This window comes from Peromyscus maniculatus, chromosome 15, assembly GCF_049852395.1.
Source record: "Peromyscus maniculatus bairdii isolate BWxNUB_F1_BW_parent chromosome 15, HU_Pman_BW_mat_3.1, whole genome shotgun sequence".
NCBI lineage: Eukaryota > Metazoa > Chordata > Mammalia > Rodentia > Cricetidae > Peromyscus > Peromyscus maniculatus.
The window spans coordinates 7,330,203-7,350,689 of record NC_134866.1 but is presented as its reverse complement, the minus strand read 5'-3'; the positions used below and the strand labels follow the sequence as shown (position 1 = coordinate 7,350,689).

Here is a 20,487-nt window from a genome sequence, read left to right as displayed (position 1 = left end):
TGTAAAGATGCAATGATTGAGGCAGAAACAAACACCTACTATTTCCAAGATAGTTATTTGCCGCAGATTTTACCTGACCTTGTTTTAACTTTATTGAGCTTAATGCCAAGATTTAAGGGGAAATTATTACTCCAGACATTAAGTTTCTGAGAATTGGTGGGGAATATTTTTAATATAATAGGAACATTGAAATTGAAACTAAAATCATGACTGTCAGAAGAATATTAAATGTTGCAATTTAAAAGTTTGAAGGAATGACACTTTGATGAATAGCCTCATCAATACTTAGTGCTCCATTGCCCTGTAGAATGTATGCTTGGAGAGAGCAGTTGTGAGAATGTTCCTGAAGCCCTGCAGACATATTTAATCCAGCAGAGCCTATGTAGCCCTGAGGCTTCAATGATGATAGGAGATCTTTGTAGGAGATGAGTGTTAAGTCATTGTAAGTAACTCCTCAGGTTTCTCCACTGAATTGCAGGGTGCAGTCTGAGAATCCTTTAGTATTCAGAAACCACAAGTTTTACTAAGCCTCAAGTGTGTATATTCCTCACAAATACTAAGAATCATGGAGCCAAATTCCCTTTTATGTCTCTATTTTAGTATTATACATGTCATAAATTCCTTCTGATTTGCATATTGCTGGGCCTATGGGGAAAGATTGTGAAATTATGAAATAGAAGAAAGAATATTTAACAGAGAAATTGATGTGCCAAATTATGTGACTCATTGAAAGAGTTTAGCTGAGCCAACCAGTGAAGACCTTTCTACGTCTTAGACTCACCAGTATCATCTTCTCACCAACAGAAAATGAATCTATTACAAATGTCTATTTGCAACTGACCCAAGGAGTCTTAGAGAAAGGCAATACTGTTGCCATGCTTTAGATTGAAGACCATATGGATGTTTCTGACTTCACAGCTTCCAATCAGCCCACCATTATTAAGAACTCACAGTCCACTGGGAACAGCAGCAAGGGGAGAAGAGGAAGTTCTATTTCTCTTCTCTACCCCAAAGTCAAGTCATTTCCAGTCTATTAAAGCACACAAGATACTATTCAGGGATTCGAAGAATATGGAGAAAGACAGATAACAGGCTTGTTCCTTCTCACAGTCAAACAATCTGAGTGAAGCTGCAAGCTCTCTGCAACATTATTCTCTGATAGATTCTATAATGGCGAATTTATAGTGATCTCAACACAATGCTTAGAACTCATCAAGGAGAAGCCATTACTTCATCTTGTCTTATTAAGTTAAAAGGGATTCTCTGACAGTACATTTTCCTTGTTATTTACAGGACAATTTTATTGTAGGTACAGCCACTCCTGCAATTTTGTTCATCTTTATTTATTACTCATGCTGATACAACAGGCAATCTCTTCAGTAGTATATATTCATTCTTCTATACAGTTTGGTAAGAAAGAACATTTATTAGATCTTTGTAAAGAATAATTTAAGGATATTTATCAAAAGATTTAGTAATGTTAAGACTGTTTACCTGAAGATTATTCTTGCGAGATTTTTGTGTAAAAGATGTAATTTGAACAAAACTGATACATTCTTCCTGTTTAGCAAAAAGAAGTCATGGGAAGCGAGTTCCTGCTTTGCTACATGCCTCCTCTAGGAATCTGCTGCTTTATAAACTCCATGGGTCAGACTCATGAGGCCTTGACAGGAGCTGAATATCAATGTGTATTTTTGGTGGCCTTCCCCTGTGGGGGTGCAGAAGTCAGAGCTGAGTGCCTGAATGCCTTTACAATCCGATGAGACCATGAGCTCTAAGATTGGCGTTTAGAAAGTTATGCAGAGGCTACAAAGGATAAAGAACTTCAGAGACTTTTCAAAGTTTCAACTCAAATTAGTTCATTTCAAACCAAAACAAAATACATGGATGTATACCACTACAGCCATCTACCATGTGACATGGCAAGCTTTCCTTGAAATAAGACACTATCAAGAACTTCAAGACAATGTCATTGCCAACGGTCTGGGTCACATATACCAGAAACTTTATATGAAAAAAGATGAGAAAGAAATTTTAGAGTTTCCAGAGACTAATAATTAAAGCTACTCACAGACTCAAGTAACTTATCAGATGTGTGAAGCATACATACAAAGTGACCAAACCTGGACAAATCTCAATCAGTATAGTATAAATCACAGGTAAAGAGCAGTTCAGAAGGTAGCCAGGAATAAAAATGCCATACATTAACAATAGTGACATGGACAGATAGTATTGTTGGTAGCTGTAATGGATGTCAGATGACAGGAAATGACATTAAATGGTGAAAAATATGTTCAACTTCGAATTATACAATAAATAAAAATCTTCCAAATGTGCATATAAAATAAGGAAGAATGATGCAAACAAAAGATAAATGTATCAACCAAAGGCATGAACTAAAAGAAAATTTTCTGGCAGTGTTTTGCTCAGCTATGGACCTTGTACGCTACAACACTAACCTGCCAAGCTAGAAGTGATTGCTGGAGTGATAGTGGTACAAATGTTTGGAGGGCAACCAATTGATCATGATTGGACATGAGGCCTATTCATAGGAGGGAATCCATGACCAGTACTGTGTCAGAGGCAATGAAGGGGGAACCAATTGATCATGATTGGACATGAGGCCTATTCATAGGAGGGAATCCATAACCAGTACTGTGTCAGAGGACGTGAGTGGGGAACCAGTTGATCATGATTGGACATGAGACCTATTCATAGGAGGGAATCCATGACTGGTACTGTGTCAGAGGCCATGAGTGGGGAACCAATTGATCATGATTGGATATGAGGCCTATTCATAGAGGGAATCCATGACTGGTACTGTGTCAGAGGCCATGAGTGGGGAGGTTGTAGGCAAAAAGAACCTACTACCCTTGTTTTTGCTAAATGGACATGTTGTAAAACTGCTCCCTAAAACCTTTATGTTTGTATTCATGATCTAATGCTGCCCTCAACCTTGGTCAAAGAAGATCCTCTTTGCATGGAGTAGCACTTAACTCATAGCTATTTGAGGTACTGAGAACCAGGGCCTGTTTAATGCTCAATCTTAAATGGGACACCCATATCAACTCCTGGAAGGTTGAAGGGACACCATGGAAGAGGGGATGAAAAGAAAGTAAGCTCCAAACAATAGGAAAGCAGTCCATGCAACATGTTCATAGCGGCGTAATGTGGACATGGCACTCATGGACTCAGCAGCTGTGGCCGCCTATATTGAGCCTGAACAATACTGGACACAGTAAACATTCTGTCAGAGGGGAAGAATTGTATTGTATTCTACTCTACCCAGGTGAACTAATGCTACTCAGGACCCCTGGAAGAGAAGTCACTGTCTTCTGCCATATAACCACTGATGAATTACTGTGTCTCTATAGGTAGCTTTATTTCTAACTTCATACAAGTTGTTCTGGTGGAACCCAATGGGTCACAAGGAAAAAAAAGAAGACTTTAGGTGGAATGGGGACTTGATAAAAGAAGAGGATGTGTTGGTGAGGTTGTAATGATAGAAAGGGAGGAGAAATCAGTGTGATCAGAAAGTATTATGTACAAGTATAAAATTGTTGAATACTAAACTAACAATAAAGAGAAAATTAAACTAGAAGGACATAAAAATCAATAGAAAAAATAAATCCACTACTAAGCTACTAAGCTATTCTCATTTCCTTCTGTTGCAATGGTAAAAGGCAATTTATGAGAGAAAAGATATTATTTCAGCTTACAACTACAGCTGACAGTCCATCATTGTGTAGAAGTCAAAGCAGGAATTTCAAACAGCCTGTCTTGTCACATCCACAGTCAAAAGGGGATGAAATGAATATGTACATGTTCCTTCACTGATTGCTTATGCTCATCTCAATTTCTCCACCCTTATGTAATCCAAAGTCCTTTGCATAAGGAATGGTGCTACTCACAGTGGGCTGGGTCTTCCCATAGCAATGAACCCAATTGAGACAATCCCTATAGACATGCCTACAGGACAGCCAGATGTAGACAGCCTCTTATGAGACTGTCTTGTCGGGTGATTCTAGGTTGTGTCATGAAAAGCAACCTTAGGCAATAACACCATGTAGTTTACAAAATATACACAAGTTTAAAACAGACAATAACATTTTGAAAAGGTGAGAATGAAAGCACAAGTCAGACATCCTTGAAATTGGTAGTGCTCAGAAATATGTGGATATAAATCATTTTAGGATTAAAAGCAATGCATAAAAGTATATAGGAAACACTAATATAACTTCTACATGTATGTTATAAGAATGTACAACTAGGGTAAAGGAAGACATCAGAAAACATACCACACTGACTAATCTCAGGGCTAGATAAACAAGATTCAGGAAACATCTGTCTTATGAGGCAAGTGACAGAAAAGCACCAGCTTCTGCAGCAAAGAGAGGTAACTTTAGAAAGCAAGACACGGGATAGCAGAATCTACTACCTCAGGGGCTTAGCCTCAGAGAGGATGGCTCTGCAGAGTTCACCCCAGGGTCTTAGCTTCAGTGAGCCCTGAAGTGGGCTCTGCTTCTTGTGTAGACAGAGCACAGCTTCATAGAGTTGGCACCATGCACCAATACCGGGTGAGTGCCTAAGAAATTTATAGTATATATCCAGCATACAGTTTTTTAATTGAGAAAGAGATATGAGAGACAAAGTCTGTGAGGCAGCTGTCAGTGTGCTGAGAGAGGGAAGGCTGGAAGCCTAATGAGGGGAAACAAATTATAAATCACAACATTGAACACATCACAGAGGAAATTTTCAGCCTAACTAGACAGAAATATCGGGGTTCTACAGAAATTCCCTGATTCTAAAGAAAGTGATGAGCAGCCAGATACAGGAAGCATTTAGAATGGGGAACAGCCAAGCTCCGAAAAGAACATACCATATTACAACTCAGCACTAACTATGCAAAGCAAAGAATGGACACTTCGTTCAAATACTGCAGAGCTTGCACTTTTCTCAAGAGCCAACAGAGCTTTCTCTGAAACACCACACTGGAGCGCAAAGCAAGCCTTCACAAAAGGAGACTTCTACATACTCTATATATTCTATGTGAAATAACCTCCCCAAAACCACACCATGACAAGTACATAAAATATACAAGCCAGGAACACACTCCTGAGGGTAAATTGCTCTTCAAGAAACTCAAGAGGAAATCTGAAAATTCCTAGTACTGAATGAATACGGAAACACAACCTACCAGTGCCCTGAGATGTAAAGAAAGTGGGTGGTTATAAGACAGAGTTTATAGCTATAAATTCTCACAATAAAAAAATCAGATATCCCAAATAAATCAATTAATGATGTATCTCACAGTCTTAGAAAACCAAGAAGAAAATTATCCAAAGTGGTAAATTGAAAGAAATAATAAAGACAGGGCAGAAGTCAACAAAATAGAAACAAGAAAGCAATATGAAGAGCCAGTGGTGCAAAGAGTAGACCAGGAACAAATCAGCAAGGCCGAAAAACACTTAACCAGACCAAAATACAGAAACTCAAACTAATAATATTAGAGACAAAGAGGAAAAAATTACCTCACATACTAATAAAACTTTGGGGATGAGAAGAGTTTACTTGGAAACTGTAACTAAAATTAATTGGAAAATCTGAAATAAATGGTCAAATTTCTGGATACACACAAACTACCAGAATTAACCTAAGAGAACTAAAACAACTTAAAATGAATTATAATCAGCAATGACATTGAAGCAGTAATAAAGTCTCCCAACTGAAAAAGCCCAAGATGTGACAAGTTTGCAGCTGAATTAAACTAGACCTTTAAAAGAAGGCTAAGCCTAATGCTTCTCAAGTTTTATTCCATAGATAGAAAGAGAATACATACTACAATGATCTTTTAAAAATAAATTTTCTATGTATTTATTTATTTGTTTATTTATCATTTTGGGGGGATCATGTATGTGGGGATCAGAGAGAGGACAGCTTATGGCAGTCGGTTCTCTTCCTCTACCATGTGAGTCCTGGGGACTGAACACAGATCATCACTGTTGGCAGCAAATACCTGTACCCACTGAGCCATCTCACTGGCCCTCCACTGCTCTTTTAACAAGTCCATTATAATATCACTACCAAAATTGGATAACAATGCAACAACAACAAAAGGAGAAAATCATGGCCAATCTCCTGATGGATATGGTATAAACAAATAGAATTCAACAGACGATCCGATGGGGGGAATGGGGTGGGGAGGTTCTAATGAGGAAAGGTGGGGGGTGATAAACACAGAGGGAGAAAGGAAGGTAAAATAACAGTGAGGATGTCCGAAGAAGTCATAAGGAATGTACTTTTAATAGTACTATTAATTATCAACATAGACAAAAATCAATAATAATCAATAATCAATACATGCAAGTCTGTGTATAAATAAGCATACTTAGTTATGCATATAAATATACATACAAACAAATGAAACTTCCCATTTGGGCTGACAATGCTTCCTCCAAGAAACAAAGACTATCTAACAAAAACCCAAATACCAAGCATGAGAAACCATCTTTTGAGTTGGTCAGAGTTGTCCAAGAACTCCGAAAACATTACAGGATATTCCTGCTATGCTTGCTTAACCCCAGAGGTGGAAAGCCAGTCGCTATTGCTGAAGACACCATGCATTTCAGACACAGGGCCCAGAGACCCCTGAGCTGAAACTGACCTGAAAGAGTCCTCCCTGAGGACAAGCTTTCATTGTACCAGGTGTCTATGAACCAAAATAAAGACCAGCATAGCTCAGTAACACTAAGGGTGCAGTATTAGCAAGCACACCTTTGCAGAACTAACAGCTCTCTAATTATTCTTAAGACCCAACCAATAAGAGGGAAATCCTACTTGATACTGGAAACCTAGCCCAATACCCAGGACTAATGAAATCATAGGTCTTGGAGACGAAGCCACAGCTGCCAGTTGACTAAACCAGCATAATCCCTAACTATTCTCTAAATATTTGTCTTTATACCCACAGGTAAGTGTGGTCCTCATCAAGGCAATTCTCTTCACAATAGATGGAGACCATTACAGAAAACTACAGCTAATCAAAATGCCGAGTTGAGGAGCTCAGTCCCAACAGATACATCTACAAAATAACTCCTGTACCTATGGTTCAGGGATCCTTGCAGAAGGTGGGGAAGAAAGAGTGTAAGAGCCAGAGGATCCAGGGGTGTGCTGAGAGATTGTGTCTCTTAGAATTGTCAGAAGCTATCCCTGTAAACTCTCACCAACATGAGTGCCTAAACGTGAGCTTAACAAGGACAGCAACAATAGACATTATAAGGTGGATGGGCAAAGCCCATCTCATCTTATTGGAGTTTTCTGTTTGCTTGCTTGTTTGTTTGTTTTGATTTTCATTTCTCATTATTGTTTGGATTTTTTGAAGTTCATTTATTTCACTACAGTCTAGATTATCCAGAATAACGTAAGCCAGAATCCATATCTTAAATGTAATGTAAAAAAGAAACCTACAGAACCATTTATGAATAGCAAGCACACCTTTGCAGAACTAACTGAAACCTGACTTTTAAAACCATAAAATTAAATGATCAGGCCTGTGCAAACCATGCAATATAATTCTAGAAGTTAGCATCAACACACCTGTTAATGTGAAGAATTACTTTGCAGCCTGCATGGAAAGACACCCACAGAACTCTTTACCCTTCTGGTGTTTAACAAGAAGTGACAGGTCTTACCGAACACCAAGCTTATCATGAAAACAAGAAAGTCAAACTGGAACCTACCCACGTTGCACCCGTGGTGTGTGTGTGTGTGTGTGTGTGTGTGTGTGTGTGTGTGTGTGTGTGTGTGTGTGTAATAGTCTTTAAAATTACCAGCAGCCTTGGCTGGGTGACCTATATGATACTACGCACAGCAGCAAATGTCCATTGGAGGAACGTTAAAAGCGCCACAATAGCCAGGTCACAGATAAGTTCCCGTGGAAGGGAGTGTGAAACACAGTACAAAGGAAATGTGTATGAGCCTATTTCCTCTGTCACCAATGAAATGAGAGTCTTTTCAGCAGCCTCATTATAAAATGATTAGGTGTGAATCTCCACAACTTCCCAAAGGAGCCAGGAGCCAATCTGACAGCACCAGAGACAGGTGATCTCATGGATTTTTTCCAGGATGATTTTATTCTCTGGAGTGTTTGATTATTCCAACAGCAATAGCCCAAGGTCACAAAAAGTACAATTACTATCAAATCTTTCATCCAGGGTGACAAATGCCAAAAACAAATGTGAGAAAGAAAGGAATATAAGCATCTGCCCCGCACTAAATCTTTGGGGGGGGGGGGAGTTATTCTCATTTTCTTCCTTTTCTTGGGAGTGTTTTCCTAGCCCTGGAGTTTGTTGGGTTTTGGTGACATGATGTATGAATAGTAGAGACAGGGCAAGTTAGTTGTTCTTGTGCTACCAAGTTATGTGATGAGCCAAGAGTACAAGGAACTAAGAAAGACAGTGTATTTTATACACCCTTATAATAGTTTTCAGAAACATTATTAGATTCTCAGCTTTATGACCTGTAGCAGTGTCCCATGGTTTCTTAACTCCAGGGATGGTATTTGCATTTGGTTGATTCAAGCTTTGTTTTATTTTTCTAGTATAGCCAACGTGATGAGTAGTTGGATATGTTTGTTAAGTGTTATTTAGGAGGAAAAAGACTGCTTCAGGCCAGTCTGTGGGCAGTAGGGGGTTAGGAGAACAGTCAACATTGGGAGTGCTTGGGATGACAGAGAAAGGGAAAGTTCTAGATTCTCATGGATGGAATTATTATAATCATTCAGTTCAGTAGTGGGGGATAACCTTGATAGAGATTGTCACCTGAAGGCACATTTCAGGCACAAATGCCTCCTCAAATACTGCAGACCTTCCACTCTTGTTAGGAGACTGACTAAATATGATACACTTCAAACCACAGCCATTTGAAACTGTACCAGTGAACATATAAGAAAGACACACCATGATAAGAGTCTTCTGATCTGAACATTTTAATGGTAGATAGATTATCAAAATACAAACATATCAAATACAAAAAGAAGGAAAAAGTCCTATACTTATTCCTCGGTTGTTTTTTTTTTTAATTGTAAAGAACTATAAACGCCAATTATCCCATGGTGGCCATATGAGCATCAGATTCTTCACATGGTCTGAGACTTATTAATTAATATACAGATTCAATATTATGTTATTTTTGGCATACAACAATAGAAATCACTGTGGAATTTGTTCTGTGAGTTCCAGAGTGTTGATGTTAGGTTTTCCCCTTGGCATAAAGTGTAAATGGGACGAGTGACCCAAGTGAACATGGCTTCTGGTTGTTTTACTTGCTCCATTTTAATGACACAGTTAATACACTAGTGATATGCTGTGGCAGGAGCCCTTGGGGAGAAGCATGCTAGCAAATCACTAGTGATCTACAATGCTGTTGCTCAGCCTCTTATCCCTCCCCAACCAGAACACTCATATTTCACTAAGATCGTGAAGTGCATCATGAGTCATTTACTGAGAAGTCATTGGCCATTAGAGAGCATTCATTTCTGGGTTGCTAAAATTTATAACCACTTACTGCTTCAATTATTATACCCTTTCTGCCTTGCATATAAATAAGCATGTATATCTCAACAAATCTTATAAATAAGCATGTAATTTTAGGTATAAATCAGTTTACTAGGGTTGTGTTAAATTATTAATGTTATAAATACATTATAAATCGTCATTAAGTACTTACACCACACTGGATTATCAATAAGTTGATAAGAGAAAGGGACAAAGTAAAACTCATTGTCACCAAACTGACTCTCAGCCACATTTACCTCATTACTATTTTTTTGGTAATATTGATAGACACAATCTTATAATCATAAAAAGTTAAAAATTTTCCAATGCAATGGAAATAGTTATTAAACTATGATTTTATATGTCTAGATTTTCAAAACTGATGTTTGAAAATTTCTCCACATGAAACAAAATGACTGGGGAAACTTAATGTTATCTACATGTCTTCAACCTAGTTAGCCTGTTCAATGACTCTTATTAACAAAATACGTGTTTTTAACACTATACTCATTTCCACTTGATAAGGCTGTTTTCATCTCATTAATTTCAGTGCCCCATGAAGGAATTAATGCATACTCCCTGTTTGTTTGTTTGTTTGGTGTGTGCATAAGCACACATGCTCACACAAGAGCATGCCACAATACACCTCTGGAGGTCAGGGCACAATTTGAAAACTTGGTTCTCTCCCTCTATCATATGGGTCACAGGGATAGAACTCAGGCCATCAGTCTTAGTGACAAGAGACTTTACCCACTGAGCAATCTAGCTGGCCCCTGAAGGAATTGATTGATGTCAGAACTCTTTCTGGAAGGAAGGTTGATACTGTGGACACAAGGTTGTCAACTAGTTGACATCCTTATCCACTTGCTCCTCTTGTGGCTAGATGCTTCATGGTACAGGCAAAAGCAGTGTGTTTAAAGGTGCTGGTACACACACAACAGACTTCATTTAATGTTATTAGTTTTTCATATATTTTAATCATATTCTTTCTCCTCCCAACTCCTCTCAGGTCCCACCTACTCAACTTCATGTTCTCTCTCTCTCTCTCTTTCTCTCTCTGTCTCTCTCTCTCTGTCTCTCTCTCTCTGTGTGTCTCTCTCTTCTCTCTGTCTGTCTCTCTCTCTGTGTCTCTCTCTGTCTCTCTCTCTTTGTGTCTCTCTGTCTCTCCCTCCCTCCCTCTCAAACAAAAAGGAAAACAAAAACAAACAAAAATAAAACCCAATAAGAAAAAAAAAACACCCAAAACATTTTGTTTTGGCCAACTACTCCTAGACATGGAGCCTGCCCTGGATTGTGGTTTATATATCCAGTGATATTCCATTGGAGAAAATAGATTATCCCTTTCTGGATAAGGGTGATACTTTGTGGCACTTTCTCACCTCAAGGGGATTTTGTCTGTTTTAAGTCTGTGTATGTCTGTCATAGTGAGTTCATGTCTGTATCAGTCCTATTGTGTCTGGAAGATACTGTTTCCTTGGAGTTATCCACCACCTCTGACTTAACAATCTGTACCCCCACTTCTGTATAGATCCCTGAGCCATGAGAGGAGGGGTTCAATACAGACATCCTATTTGGTCTGAGAGATCATAACTGACAGCATTCTTAACTGTGGAGCAGACACTGAAACTACAAGGCTAAAATATTACCTTATTGTACATGTAATGTCATGTAGCAAGTCTATCTCTGTCCCACCAGCCAGTTCCCAATGACATGGAGATTTACTATTAATTATAAAAATGTGGTCTTAGCTTAGGCTTGTCTCACTAGCTCTTAGAACTTAAAATTAACCCACATTTTTATTAGTCTATATTCTAGCACATGGCTTTTAGCTCTCTCCCATTCTGTGTGTCCAACTTGTTTTGCATCTGGCTTGTCTTTTCCATCCCAGAACCAAGTGAGTTCAAATTCTAGCCCCCATCCTTTCCTTCCTGTGTGTCTTCTCTATCCAAATTGCTGGCTTCTCTATGACTAATTCCAGTCAGCTAGGTCACTCACTGGCTCTGCCCCCTAATTCAGGGTATTTATTGGGCAGGCTTGGGAGTGACGGAGTGCGATCAAAATATCCTACAACAATGTCTGGCAAGGAGGACTTGAAGACGCATCCTTGGGAATCCTAGCTGGTTGTGCAAAGCCCTCACCATTTACTTTCTACATCATGTTGGGAAACTATCTGTTCAAAGAATTATCACAAGTATCCCAATGGCAACTCATAGGATGCTTCCTGATAAAAACACCCAATGTAGAGGGTGATGTTGGGTGTTTATATTCCTATCTCAATACACAGCCTCCTTGCTGTTCTGAGAAGGCTCTCCAACTCTGAACAGCTGTCAAGAGTACAGAAGCTCCCTCGTCTTGAAAGTTGTTCCTTGCCGGGCGTTGGTGGCGCACGCCTTTAATCCCAGCACTCGGGAGGCAGAGCCAGGCGGATCTCTGTGAGTTCGAGGCCAGCCTGGGCTACCAAGTGAGCTCCAGGAAAGGCGCAAAGCTACACGGAGAAACCCTGTCTCAAAAAAAAAAAAAAAAAAAAAAAAAAAAAAAAAGAAAGTTGTTCCTTGAAAACAAAAAACAAGTGTTGGCTTGCCATTACTCCAATATCAAAACCATATAAACTAATGGAAGACTTTCTTTGACACCCTAGAGAAACAATTATTTCTATTGATTCTGAATCTTCATTCTTAGTGTGAACAGGTACATGGCAAAATATCAGCAATAAAACACTGAATCTATTCACCAGTTTTGAGCTTTGGTCACTTAATGATATACTTATCTAAATAATGTGCAACGAGTTACAGCAAGCTGTCCCAAAATAATACTTACAAAAAGTTTTTCTCAATTCATAATTCAAAGGAAGAGAAAAATTCAGAAAAACACGAGAGATGCATTCATCTGAAACCGACCTCGGTCTGTCATCTAAGGAGCAGACATGCTGCTTGGTTTTGCTCTTCTTGACTGAGTTTCCCAAGTAGAGTACTTGTTAAAGCTCATTTAAATAATTAGTTTAAAATAAATTTAATCCAAAAAGAAATACTGAAGAAAAACTAGAATGCAAACTCTACTTGAAATACATAGACACATTCCAATATAACTTTCATAAGAAAGCAAATAGAAAAATCTGAACTTACATTATATTTGAGGTTCAATCTAAACATCATTATGGTGGTTCAGTAAATACATTTACTTTGCTGCCATGGACATAGATCAATTTTTTAAAAGAAAATATTTAGAAATAACTAACTTCTAGATATTTGGCAAATAATAAGGAATAAGAATCCATTTAGGTAAGAGTCATTTGGAAGAAATTGATTCAAACATCTCAAAAAGGAAAAGTATTGAACTTCATTGTAAAAACTGTACATTCCACTGAACTGGAATGATCATTTAATTAAATATTACATGAAAAAAGACTAACTTACTCTTGAGAAATTTCATAGAGGTATTATAAGGGAAATTACTATTCTCAGCTGTCTAAAACAATATTCAGGAAAACAATGACCCATTAGCATTCATCAGCACTATTTCTAAGGACTCTGTAGAATTTGCCATTTGGCTTAAATGTAGTCCAAATACCTCAGAGAGGTTTATTATTTATATTCTTATAGCAGCTTACAGAAATCTACACCTACATGCCTGTGTGTATGTCTGCTTTCTGTTTTTTGTTTGGTTGGTTGCTTTGTTTTGTTTCATTTTTGAGATGGGGTCTCACTACAGCCCTGGGCCACCTTGGCCTTCTCTATGTATAACAACTTGGCCTCAAACTTACAGAGACTCACCTACCTCTCTCTCCTGTGCTGAGATAAGATATGTACCACTGTTCCTGGCATTACTCCTTATATTTTGATTAATGTGTTATTTGCCATGATGGTTTCTTCTTCCCTCATGAAACATCAGTTCAGGCTGTGCTTCTGTTGACCTCAAGCTCTAGGGCATGAGGGCATAAATACAGAGAAGCTGGCAAATGCTTTCAATCTCTGTGTTTGGTCTTTGATTCAAGGATGGTCTGGTTAAAATGAATCCTAGATTGTCTTGAAGCTCCTAAGGAAACATTCCTTTCACCTAACACTTAAAAAATGTGCTCAGGAGCTGCCAAAACTCTTTCCTGAGATTTGAGTCTAGACTGAAGATCCAGACCAAAGATGACAGTGGCACCATTGTTGGGATCTTGCAAGTCACAGGATCTGAAGGAATATTCATTTGTAGATGGGCCTATTAAATGAATTCTCTTCCTCCTCTGATATAATCAGGGGGCTTTAATTTCTATTTCAGATACAGAGTTTCTCTACATAGCCCTGTCCATCCTGGAACTCACTATATAAACTTGGCTGGCCTCTAACTCACAGAGATCGGCCTGCCTCTGCCTCCCAAGTGCTGGAGTTAAAGGTATATGCCAACATATCTGGCTTAAACAGTGAGTTTTGAATGGGTTTTTATCTGACTAGTAAATCTTTCATGGATCTCCTTTCTGAATATTTCCATTCATGACAGAATTATCATATTTCCTTTCATTCTTGCCTCTCTTGCTATGCATTGGTAATTTCTAGGATCACAGTTCCCACCCACTTTCATTCTCTGCATCTTGCTTGTGACATCATACCCATATTAATAATTTTATCCTAGTTTACTGATTACTCTCAAATTTCCAATCTCATCCACCACCTCTTTGAGCTCCAGAGTCATCCATTCCATTTTCTGTGGGAGATGGTCACTGGATGTTTCATATGCAGGCTAGACCCAACACAGAAAACAGAAGCTACATCCAAGCCCTGTTTCCATTCAGATTTCTGCAATCATCTAATTTGTTCATTCACTAAAAGAAAAAGTTGCATTACTAATACTGGATGTTAATATGTTCTCGATCAATGATAAATACATTTTACTATCTTATTAAGAGAGACTTCTAAATAAATAACCCCAAGCAGAGAAAGACATACTTCAGACCTCTTTCTGGTGTTTTTACCAGGCCATTAACAAATTGCAAAAGTGAGTGGGTTCAGCAAATTAACTTGTCTATGATGGGGGAGTTGAGTTGCAGGCACTACTTTATGGGTTCAGATGGCAGTTCCAGGAAAAAGAAACTTCAGGAAGAGGGGACATCAGTGTGATGGTAACTATTGCAGAAGGTCATTCCAGATCTGTGTCCTGCCTAGACTGAAGTTATCAACCGTTTACCATCTTCACTTCAATGCTCTGAACCATAGAATTTAAAACCCTGTGGCTTAGAAAAAGTAAGAAGAACCCAGCCCAAGGAGCTGCACTCCCAGTGGATCCTGATGCTGCTGTTAGTGTGCTATGGACCATGAAGTCATAATCATATGTTCAGGGAAATAAAAGATTGCACGCTGGATGAACGTATGCAGAAATGGGAACTCACAAAGTCAAAAACATGCTTCAAAAGGTAGAAAAATATGATATTTGAAATTATAAGTGCAGAAATGGAATCATTGATATGGAAGTTAATGGAATTGATGATAATCAGAGCTACCAAGTAATGGGAACGTATGAGATAGATGCACTTGGAAAATGGTTGAAATAAGTGTTTACATATTGTCTAATTGCTAAGGTAGAGAATGAGTGACAGGAGAAAAATCAGTATCACGATGATGGAAACTATCAACTTATACTCAAAAGTTTCTTAAAACCCCACCAACAACAAGCGCCATGAAAACAACACGTGGGAACGTTGTCATAAAATTGTGCAAAGATAGTAACCAGAGAACAAGAGACACACTCTGAGGGAAAAACCACAATACTGAAAGCTTCTTCTGTGTAGAAGTTAGAGAAGACAGAAGCAGTGGACTGACAATGGCTGAAATTCAATGTCAAAAGTGTCCCTACCATGGAGACGTGCTTGGGTCCACTGAGAGATTGGCGGTATAAAGGAGAGTATGGTGACCTCATTACCACAATTCCTCACTGGGCTTGCATGAGGATTAGCTGTGCTCAGTAAGGTACCCATCACAAAAAGCACGCGCCATCATGGTGATCACATAAATTATTAAAATCCAAAGCACAGTCCCACACACATTTACCTCCCTCTCCTCCCCTCTATCTTCTCTCTTTATCTTGTTTTGTACCTCTTGCTTCCCACGACTTTTCTTCAGAAGTCACCCTCACCCTTGTTCCTGGCAGGACAACTGACAAGACTATAGCTTTGCATCCCTTCCACTGGATGTTGTGAGTCAATTTGCAGTAGTTTGCCTCAGAAACCCATGCATGAAGAGTGTTTTTGCAAAAATTATATTACACAATTCTGATTACTTGGTTACATAGAGATGGGCTCTTTTTTTACCTTGTGATTTAATTCAACTTTAGGGCCACCTTGCCTAAAAGTTGAGCAATAAATACACTGGCTGTGTGATAGCTTTTGCATTTTGCTTAAATTTAAACAAGAAAATGGTTTGAAACGTTTTATCTGTAAAATATTTTATCAAGATGTGTGTGCACGTGCGCGTGCGTGCGTGCGTGCGTGCGTGTGTGTGTGTGTGTGTGTGTGTGTGTGTGTGTGTGTGTAACAATAATAACTAAAGAAAAAAGTCACGAGTTTAAGAGGGAATAATGTGGGGCATAGCATAGAAGGGGTTGAAGAGAGAACACAAGAGGACATGGAGAATGTTTTAAAAGGGGGAGATGATGTAACTATATTTTAATTAAAAATGTTTAATTATTTAGAAAAATATTAAGTGTGGGGAGGTGGCCCGAGCAAGCACTGGACATGAGTTTGAATCTCCATATAAATTCCAGACACAGAGATGGGTACCTACCACTGTAAGGGACAGAAGCGGGCAGATCTCTGGAGCTTGCTGGCCAGCCAGCCTAGTCAAAATGAAGAGCTCTACATTCAGCAAGAGACCATGAATCAAGAGAAGAAGGTGGGTCAAAATGGCGAGCTCCATGATCAGCAAGAGAAGACGGATCAAGAGAACAAGGCAGAGAGCAGTGGAAGACTCCATGGTGCTCCTCTGGCTTCTGCATGTACGTGTGTGAGTGTGTGCATCACATGTACATACCCAAACACACACATATCACCCATACACCAACACACACACAAACACCCCTCTAGAGATAGAGAGATCTTTGTCAAAACTACTTTTATAGATATAGGTATCTTTGTCAAAATTACTTTTGTAAGGGGAAAAACCTATTAAAATAGACCACAGTTCAAAGTCATTGTGGGTCCCTTCTTTGCAAGTAAAAACGTTTTATTGATGTATAAAAATATGACAGTTAATCACCAAAATATATATTGTAAAATAATTTTACAATGGCAAGATTTTGAAAATCAAGACAATAAAATCACATATCAATCTAGACACTTTTCAATTTCAGAGCTTTTGATAATCTTTGACATTACTGAATGCCTCACAGTGTGGAGTCTCTGTGGCTGCTCCAGATTCAACTTGCTGAAATATATGCATAGGCCAGAGGAGGACTATGGGTATTCTGAGGGAGGATGAAAATTGACTCAGTCCATGAAAGAAAATGGATTGCTTCAGAACTGACAGACAAAAAAAAAATGCACACACAATAAAATTCACACACAGGGGTGGGCGTAGGGGAATCCAGGATCCAGCACTGAGTAGCTCAGGCCTTTGCATATGGCTTCTGCCTCTGTGGAAGACCCTATGTCTTTAAGTCTCACAGCTCACTTAAATCTGAGCTGTGCTTCTCTCTTGGCCGTTTTTAGACGTCAGTCATTTGAATGGATTTGGGGAATGTCAGCAACTCCACTCCTGTATGTGATGTGGGACTGGCGGGGAGGGCATCACATGCACCATAGGAAATGCAAAACCAAAATCAATGTCGTTATTTCATTAATCCAAAAACGTGTCAATGGACAGAAAGCTGACATGCTGCCTTTTAGCATGATGAAAGAGCAGAGCCTATGCTGATATTTTAAATAGCATCAAATATAAGTAAAATATTTGCCAATGATTTGAATTATAAAACCGTCAATTTTCCCTTTGTCATAACGATAATATTAGTGTCTCCATGATTTTATAAAATTGTATAAATCTAAGCTACACTATTTTATATGTAAAATATTAAAACTAAAATCTTCATTAGCAGGTGTGGTAATGCTGTAACACTCTTTTCAACCATAGCTTTATTTTCTTTATTAGTATGTAATTTGGCTTTCTAAATTTAACCTTCTACACTTTAGGACTGGGGCAATGGGAGATGGCTCGGTGCTTTAAGGAAGCAGAGGACCTAAGCTTGGTTCCCAGCATCCATGTCTGGCGGCTCACAACCTCGTGAAAGACTAGCTCCAGGGATCTGACCCCTTCTTCTGGCCTCTGTGGGTCATACAATGATATGTACATTCTCCACATAGACACTCAAAGAACATACATTTAAATATTAAAATTTTTGAAAGACCAAAAATTATAAGACTTTATTAGTTTGTATCTTTCATAATATATTTATGCACTATTAATTAGGAAGAAAATTAGGTGTTTCAAAAACAGAGAATTTTACTCTTTTCTATCTTTGTACAGATCCTCAGTGTCAAAAAAAAAAGGATGTGTCAATGACAGGAAATGCTCCTGGGCTGTATTTTAGGTTAAAATATCAATAGCATTCCTTAGTTAATTCAATAGTAAGTTATACTGTTACTTATGTAACACGTCTTACTCGTTTTAAGATGCAAAATTTGCTTAATGGCCATTGTTACCACAGGGCAACCGACGCATGGGTCCAGGGGCAGCAAGGTAGGAATGAGAGCATGGCTCTCAGCAAGCTGCCTCTGAGGCCTTTGTTAATGACAAAATCTGTGCTGGCAGGTTTGTGCCACTTCTACAAACTACCCAATGATGTGGGATGCCCTTCTGTAGGCTTGGAATATGTGTTGCTCTCATTGGTTGCTCTCATTTGATACATAAAGCTGATTTGGCCTATAGCCAGGCAGAATATAGCTAGGTGGCAAAGCAAAACTGAATACAGGGAGAAAGAAGGGTGGAGTTGAGGGAGAAGCCAGCCAGCCCCCCCCAAGAAGCAAGGTGCCAGCAGACTGGTAATGCCATAGGCACGTGGCAATACATAGATTAATAAAAATGGGTTAATTTAAATGTAAAAGCTTAGCTAGTAATAAGCCTGGGCCACTGGCCAAACATTTATAATTAATGTAAGCCTCTGAGTGATTATTCTAATAGTGGCTGCAGGACCATGCAGGACAAGAAAGCCTCCATTTACACCTGAGGGGACAACTGGAAGGACCAAGTGTTCATTTCAGGGTTTCAAGTATCTCAACCCATGGTCACTTTGTTCTCTGTGTCTGTGTACAAGATGGGGCAGAGCATCACAGGATAGTTCCTTACCTAATGGTGGCCAGGGAGCAGACTGGGAGTGTGGCACCAAAAACAGGAGTCCTCGGGGGCACATCAAAGGCGTGGCTCTCAGTGACCACCTCTTCCAATGAGGCCTCACCTCCCATGGTTTCCAACACTCCCAATAGTCCCCACAGCTTTGTGACCTCATGGGTGGATTGTTCCATTGACTAGGTTAGAGCCCTTATGACCCAATTATCTGTGTACACAGCATTCTAAGTAACCATGGCCACAGTACAGAATCTTTGGAGGGGACACTTTATATTCAAGCCATGACACAGTGTACACCAGGGGGGACATCCTTCCTGTGAGTGATGCTGTAGGACACACTTGCTCTCAGAATCTGTTCTGACCACCAGACCCGCATGTATACACACATTCTCTTTAAATTGGAGTCCGTTTAGTTTCTATTATTGTCTTTTCTTCCAGGTTTCCTCCATGGTAACAAAAATGGGTAAGCACAGAGTCCTTCCCATCTTCCCATAAATCACAATTTTCTCCAATGCGACCATTCACAAATTCTGTGTGTCTTCCATTTGGCCTGTGAGTTATGGTTTTCAGCTATGAATGCTTAACAAAGGCATGTATGAAAAGGGGCTTTGTGAAAATTAAATTATAACACTGCTTTAAATCTTAGCTTATGTGGATCTGTGTTTTTTATTGTCCCATCATTTATTTCACAGCCTACTTTGCCTAAATTTTGCATCTACAAGGTGAGACCTTTTGTCCTAAGCTTGTTTTAGAGCAGGGAATTGTTTGCAAATAAACGATTCTAAAGCACCTTTGTCAGGGCTAAAGTTACTACCTGGTACTAGGCAGCATTCCTCTTAATGTCCCTCAGACTTTACACAGATTGGAGATAAGCCCTGACAGAGCCGTAATTCAGGCAACTGTTAATGGTTAAATCGATTTAGGTCATAATATAAATGACCTGGAGATATACAATAAAACTCTTCTTTTTCGTTTAAACAGTAATGTTTCTTTGGGGGAAACACAGTTCATTTATCTCTGTAACTTCTTTTAGTCTATGATGAGAAATGAATGCAATATTGCAAACTAAATATAGGGTAGGTGATTGGGTATTAGTGTGTGAATTTCATTAGAATTTTTAGCAGCATGAGCTGAAAGTGTAAAAAACTCTGTTGGTGTGTGAGTGCAGTGAATGCCTTGTGTCTTAGTCAGTGTTCTATTGCTGTGAAGAGACACCATGACCACAGCACCTCATATTAAGGAAAACATTTAATTGGGGCTGAGAGCTCTACATTTGGATAGATAGGCAGCAGGAAGAGAGAGTCACTAGACCTGGCTTGGATTTTTGAAACCTCAAAGCCCACCCCCCAGGTGACACATTTCCTCCAACAAGGCCATACCTACTAGTCCTTTCAAAAGTGCTACTCCCTAAGCATTTAAATACTTGAACCTATCAGAGCCATTCTTATGCAAACCACCAAGCCTTGCATTTTCAGGTGAGAAATCAGGGGCTGATCAGGCTGTGTTCACATTAACTGTTTTTATTCAGTCACAAAATTTAAAGTGACATGACGTGGATGATGTTAGGCATAAGAAAGTGAAGCATCTACTTTTGAGATCCCAGTGTAGAAGTGAAGTAAGTG

The 20,487-nt window shown here is 39.0% G+C and overlaps 2 long non-coding RNA genes across 3 annotated transcripts in view; one reads left to right on the top strand and one right to left on the bottom strand.

Annotated features, from left to right (window-relative positions):
- Positions 1-19,000, bottom strand: part of LOC121822689 (uncharacterized) — a 58,744-nt gene extending 39,744 nt beyond the window's left edge. For both annotated transcript variants that reach the window (XR_013044668.1, XR_013044667.1), the window contains exon 1: positions 18,866-19,000. This is a non-coding gene — a long non-coding RNA (uncharacterized LOC121822689). The remainder of the gene's footprint in view (positions 1-18,865) is intronic.
- On the top strand, positions 19,000-19,510 carry LOC143268626 (uncharacterized). The gene is made up of 2 exons (XR_013044669.1): positions 19,000-19,181; positions 19,304-19,510. It is a non-coding gene; the product is annotated as an uncharacterized LOC143268626 (long non-coding RNA).
- The last annotated feature ends 977 nt before the right edge of the window (positions 19,511-20,487 follow it).